Source organism: Protopterus annectens, chromosome 5.part1 (assembly GCF_019279795.1).
Source record: "Protopterus annectens isolate FY-2018-M chromosome 5.part1, PAN1.0, whole genome shotgun sequence".
Classification (NCBI taxonomy): domain Eukaryota; kingdom Metazoa; phylum Chordata; order Ceratodontiformes; family Protopteridae; genus Protopterus; species Protopterus annectens.
In genome coordinates, this window is record NC_056736.1 from 146,189,960 (window position 1) to 146,195,959 (window position 6,000).

Below are 6,000 nucleotides of genomic sequence, written 5' to 3' on the forward strand. Positions count from 1 at the left end.
TATTGCCTATACACAAGGGATTTTTTTTCTCTACAGACTATTCCAAAATGTCACTATTTAAACAAAAACATTTAATATTTTGGTATCAAATTATGATTAATAACGAGGTAAAATCTATTAATACTCTTATATATGAATATAGATTTGATACTTTACTTTGGTTAGATTTGCAAGAAGCTAGAAAATAAATTTTAGATAAATTAGACTAAATCCTACAACCACTAAGAATTCAGTACCTAAACTTAATCATTATTTGATTTTATCTATTCAGCATAAATTACCAGTTAAAAACAGCATATATGTGTAGCGCAATTAAGCAAAATTTAGATATGCATTCAGATAACTATTGGAATTCATTTTCTGTTATCAGTAATTTTAACCCTTCAGAGAAAAATAAATTTAATATTCTTCAGTCAGCTAGCAAAACTACTTCTTCACTTAAATGGAGAATTTTCACCTGGAGATTTTTACATAAATCATTTCTCACTCCACACAAAATAAGCAAGATAACTAAAGAAAATATTGTATGCTGGAGATGTAATACTGAAATGAATGCTGACTAGTGTCATATAGTTTATGATTGTTTGTTATTAAAGAAATTTTGTGAACAAGTTAATACTTTCTACAAGCAGTATTTACAGGCAACTTTTTGCTCACTACATCACTTGTTCTGTTCAACACACCAGTTCCAGACTGCATAAAGAAAATCAATTACTCTTTGGTCTGGTCTATTTTCTCCATTGCCAGGAAAATAATTACAAAAAACTGGAAGTCCTCATCTATTCCTTCATTTAAAGAATTTGAAGGTGTTCTCTTGGAAGTATCTAAGTTAGAAATGTTGACTATTAAATTCAAATCTACTAGGAATACAAATGTATATAACCAGTGGAAAAGTATACATGAATTGTTAGTTAAAATAAACTAGATTAATGTAGTAATTTTCTTTTTTTTTCTTTTTTTTCATATATATATTAATTCAACTGAATCATCTCTTTGATATATAGCAAAGACCATTGTAGATAGCTCTATTGTACTTTAAAAAAGTGTTAAATTTTTTTCAAAATATTTGTTCATTACAATAATGTTTTCAATAAAATTGTTTAAAAAAAGAAAAATTATAGCAAGGTACAACATTAAGAAAACCAATGTTCACTTCTCCAGTGTTCAGCAGAGAACATACACAACTACTGGTCCCCCTTAATGACAGCAAACTGCATTACAAATACAAATAGTTCAAAGCGTGTGAGTCAATAATAGGTGTGCCCTGTACTTAAGGTTCACAGTTTCAGAGTCAATGAAACTATACCTTTCCTTAGCTTCGGAGCCTTCCAAATTAGAAAACAATTTTACATGTCTGAAAAGAAAACTGTCATACATACAAAAATGATGCAGAGAAATGAAAGCTTTAGATATTTTGTCATGGAAGTTTGTGAATAGGGGCAGTTAGATCCAGCCCCCCAGGAGTCTTAGTTTGAATCCCACTTAATTCTTGAGTATTGGAGACTGAGCAAGTCACTTTACCAAACACCTCTCTCTGGCAACCCCTCAAAAGAGGCTGTATGCCCACTGGGCATACGAGGTTGACAAATGTTTTTTTTTCCCCAAATTAGGCTATAGAAAAGTTGATACATAGTGTTAGAGAGCTTCATATTTATATCCCATAGGCTCTTACAACAAGAGGTATAAGGTATTACACAGTGAGGACTCTAGAGTGGCTTGGTCTTTTCTTGTGGCTTTTACTGAATGACTTGCCTCTGTGACTTTTTTATCCTTTGATTTGCATCCTACAAGGAAAAAATACAGAAGAACATTGACATGCATCTGTACAATGACACTATTTAGAAAAGGTAAAAAATGTTTATTAGGTAGTATCATTGTATAAAAACAATACCTCTCTTATAGATGTGGGTAATGCCAAATACACCCATTGGCTGGCATTGGCCCAAAACTCAGACTTTGCCCTTGTGATTAAACCACACCAGCTGTGGGTACATCTTGCATTACTCACAGTTGAATGAGATTTATTGTTAAAATAATCCAAGTAAGAATTGCGAGTTATTGGAGCACTGGCTCTTAAATTGGAAATTTGTATCCAGTGGTTTTACCCTTAGAATCAAACACTCTGGCCATAAGCAAATAAAATATCTTGTAATCCTTCAACCTTTTGTCATTAAATATTGTTATTACACAATGCTATTTTCAGTAAAAATGTTTAAAACAGAAAAAGAATGTTCTCGCATTTGGTCCTTTGCCATGTAATTAGTCAGTGTGGGCTACTTATTGTGTTGCTAGACATTTCTGTGACTGGCATGGTTCATAAGAGCCTTTTATTATTGCATGGTTAACTTGTTTCCACCATAGGGTCACCAACCTTCAGCAGATGAAAAAATATTAGAAAACAATTAAGTAATAACAAGCAAAACTAAAAGCTGTTAGCTCTCTGCAGATTCTGCTTTTTTCATTAGTTTGTTTCCCCCCTAGATAAATGTATGAAATGGATTGTGAATGACTAAACTGAGAGAGAGAAAGCACTTTCAACCTCAATCCTTCCAAAGCAAGTCTGCAGTGTTTTTTTTTTTTTTTTTTGACCTGGCTTTTTTTGCAAAACTGCTTCATATAACAATTACACCATGCTTATGAAAAGGGGTATACTTAAGATAGTGATTATTCTGAGTCATCTGTTGAGTAAAAAAGTTGAAAAAGACTCACCTTTCACTGCCTACAGTGTTGATTGAAATCTTAGACACATCTGAAAACCCAATGCTTTAGATTCCCATAAAGCAGCATATAATATTTCTTACACCCATCAAAGGACTGAGATAAATAATCTGCCACACACAAATCACAAGTTGTCCCAACATTTAACCTGCCCACCCTTTTTGCCATATAAGCTTGAGTTGTGATATGCAAATATTACTGTTATTAGAATCACATAAAAGAGACTTGTTTTTACACTCACTAAACAGGGAAAACCCTGCCTAGTGAGTGTAAAATAGCAACTCGATCAATCTCACTCTCACTCTCATGCATACATACCCTCACACACACAGACATAAACACGTATGTAGATTTTTTTTTTTTTATTTATAGTTTTTTTTCTTTTTTTTTAATTTTATACTTGCTGAACAGCAAAAGTGCTGGTTAGCAAGCATAAAATAATGATGGTTATTTTCAGTCCTACCTCCATGTGTGCTGCCATAAAGCAGCAGACTTTTTTTTCAGTGGGCATTACCTGTAGATTAACACCCCACTGGAGAATGCTCATTCTCCAGTCAGGGTGTTGATTTACAGGTCACCCATTTTCTAATATAACTTACAGAATGGGAGATCCATAGATTGCATCCTAATTGGAGAATTATCATTCTCCAGCAGGGTATTAATATACAAGTAATGCCCTCTGAAAAATGAGTCTGCTGCTTCACGGCAGCATATCAAGCTGCTGTGGAGTTCAGAATGAAAAAAACCTAATGGCTGCCATTATTTTACACTCACTAAGCAGTGCTTTTGCTGTTTAGTGTGTGTAAAATAATAAAGAAAAAGATAAAAAAGAAGTTTATATGTGTTTATGTCTGTATGTGAGAGTGTGTGCATGTATGAAAGTGAGAGATCAATTGAGGTGTTATCTTACACTTATTAAACAGTGCATTTGCTTGTCAGCAAGTGTAAAATAAATGAAACCAAAAACAGTGCATGTGTGTGTGTGTGTGTGTGTGTGTGTGTGTGTGTGTGTGTGTGTGTGTGTGCAGACGCGTGCATGTGCACTTGTGTTTTTACATTTCTGTCTGCATGTGTAGTGAATGAGCATGAAAACACAACAGACTGTGTGTGTGTGTGTGTGTGTGTGTGTGTGTGTGTGTGTGTGTGTGTGTGTGTGTGTGTGCGTGTGTGCATGTGTATGTGCGTGTGTGCGTGTGTGTGTGTGTGTGTGTGTATGTGTGTGTGTCTGTCTGTGTGTGTGAGAGACTGAAGAGTGAGAGCGATCCCTGCCAGCAACAGCATCAGTTAAAGGATTTGCATACCTCTTGACCATACCTCTCAACCTCTGGGCCCAAGAAATCTGGATACAGCCACAAATAACAAGGGGAAAATGACCAAAAATATGGACAGATTTTAAATATCACTATTATAAACTTAGAAAGTTGCTAGAACAATAGGATTTCCATTAGCATGTGTCATCTGAAGGATATGAAGTCTGCAACGCAAATGTCTGTCATTATTTAAAGACTTCAATTACCAGAAAACTACACATTTTATAAGATGGGACCAAACATATGCACCAAAAATCTGGGCATTCTGCAAAAATATGGGCTGTTGAAAGATATGCTCTGTGACTCTTAGCTCAAAATATCTGGATAAACCTAAAATAAATGGAGGCACAAAGGTTAAAAATAGGAACATATTTTTCTTGATTATTAGGATTTGTGTTACATACAGTTTCTGAAACAGAGGTGTGCGTGAGAGACTCAGTGAGAGCAACAGCAAAGCCATTCACATGTCTCTTGACCTTTCAGCTGAAGAAATCTGGATAAAGCCTAAAATAAAGAGGGAACAAAGGCTCAAAAATACAAACACATTTTAATTACTGCTCTTATAAAATTACAAACCTTCTTAATTAAAATGATTTGTGTTAGCATGAATTTTATGCAGAAAATAATAACCTGAAACTGAAATGTATGCCATTATTTAGTAACTTCAGTCTCCAATGACTGTCAACAAACCAAACGGTTTAGGAGTAAGGGACCAAAATATAAAGTAAATGCCTGGATATTTTTTTAAGTGTTATATTTTGGATGCAAAATGCTTCCTCCAACACCATTAACATATAATACAGCAAGTTTGAAACATTAGGCTGAGGAACAATTTTACATAAAAATAATATAGTACTTAAAAAAAAAAATAAGTAAAACACAAACTTTTACAGACAGCCCATTCTCTAAGTGCAATAATGCCCTACGAACTGTGTTTTAATGTGTAATTAATGCCCTTCCAGGAGTGTAGAGGCCTGACACCAGCATTAGCTATACATTATCACACACCCTGTCGGGCAATATTGATTGCTTACACCTTATTATCACCTACTTATGGACCGATTAAGGGGTAGATGTGAAAAAAATGCACCCTTTGTTAAAATCCCATTTAGATGCAAATGCCAGTGCAGTCTCAAATCCTTGTTTTAGAATTTTTTTTAACTAAACCATGGAACTTCTTCAGGGCCCTAGTCAGAGCCAGATCATGGTCAAATGGGGCCTTAGGCAGGAGAATATACTGGGCCCCCCTCCAGAGCATCCCTTCTGGCAGCAACCCCCTACCCGTGCACACCCCCAACAGCAACTCCCTGCCCAGCCATTCTAGTGTTTCATTAGTTGGCTATTTCCCTCCATGTACCATAAATATAGTTCAAACCTATAAGTGTGCACACTGTTTTCTTATTTACTTCTACAAAGATTACAGACATTGAAATAAAACAAGACAAACATTGATAGTCACTTGCTAAACAATGCACTCTGACAATGAAAACAGACTTAGTATGAGCAGTAAACTTTTTTGCCATTGAAGTTCACATTAATTGAAACAGCATTAATACCCACATCCAAAGAAAATGCATCTGTCCAGTTTCGGATTACATTTACCTTTGGGCTGTTTTCAAACTATAGGCTCCTTGTGCACATGTTTAGGGCCATGCATACATGCATGTATTCCTTGATTCATCTCTCTGATTGTATTAAATTATATTCCTTATATAATACAGCACCACTTAATGTGTTTAAAATTTGTAGATCTGAACATCCTTCCACTAAGCAATGAAACAAAATGTATGAGCCAATAATGACAAAACTACAAATTTCAGAAAATTTCAACCATAAACGGCCACTCAAACTTCTGTCATTACAGTTCACTAATATCAGCCAATAAACACAATCTTCGCAGAAATGAAAGTCATCTGAATAATTCCACATTAAAGAGATCTGTAACTAACAAAAGAGGTTGCTACTGGTAAAC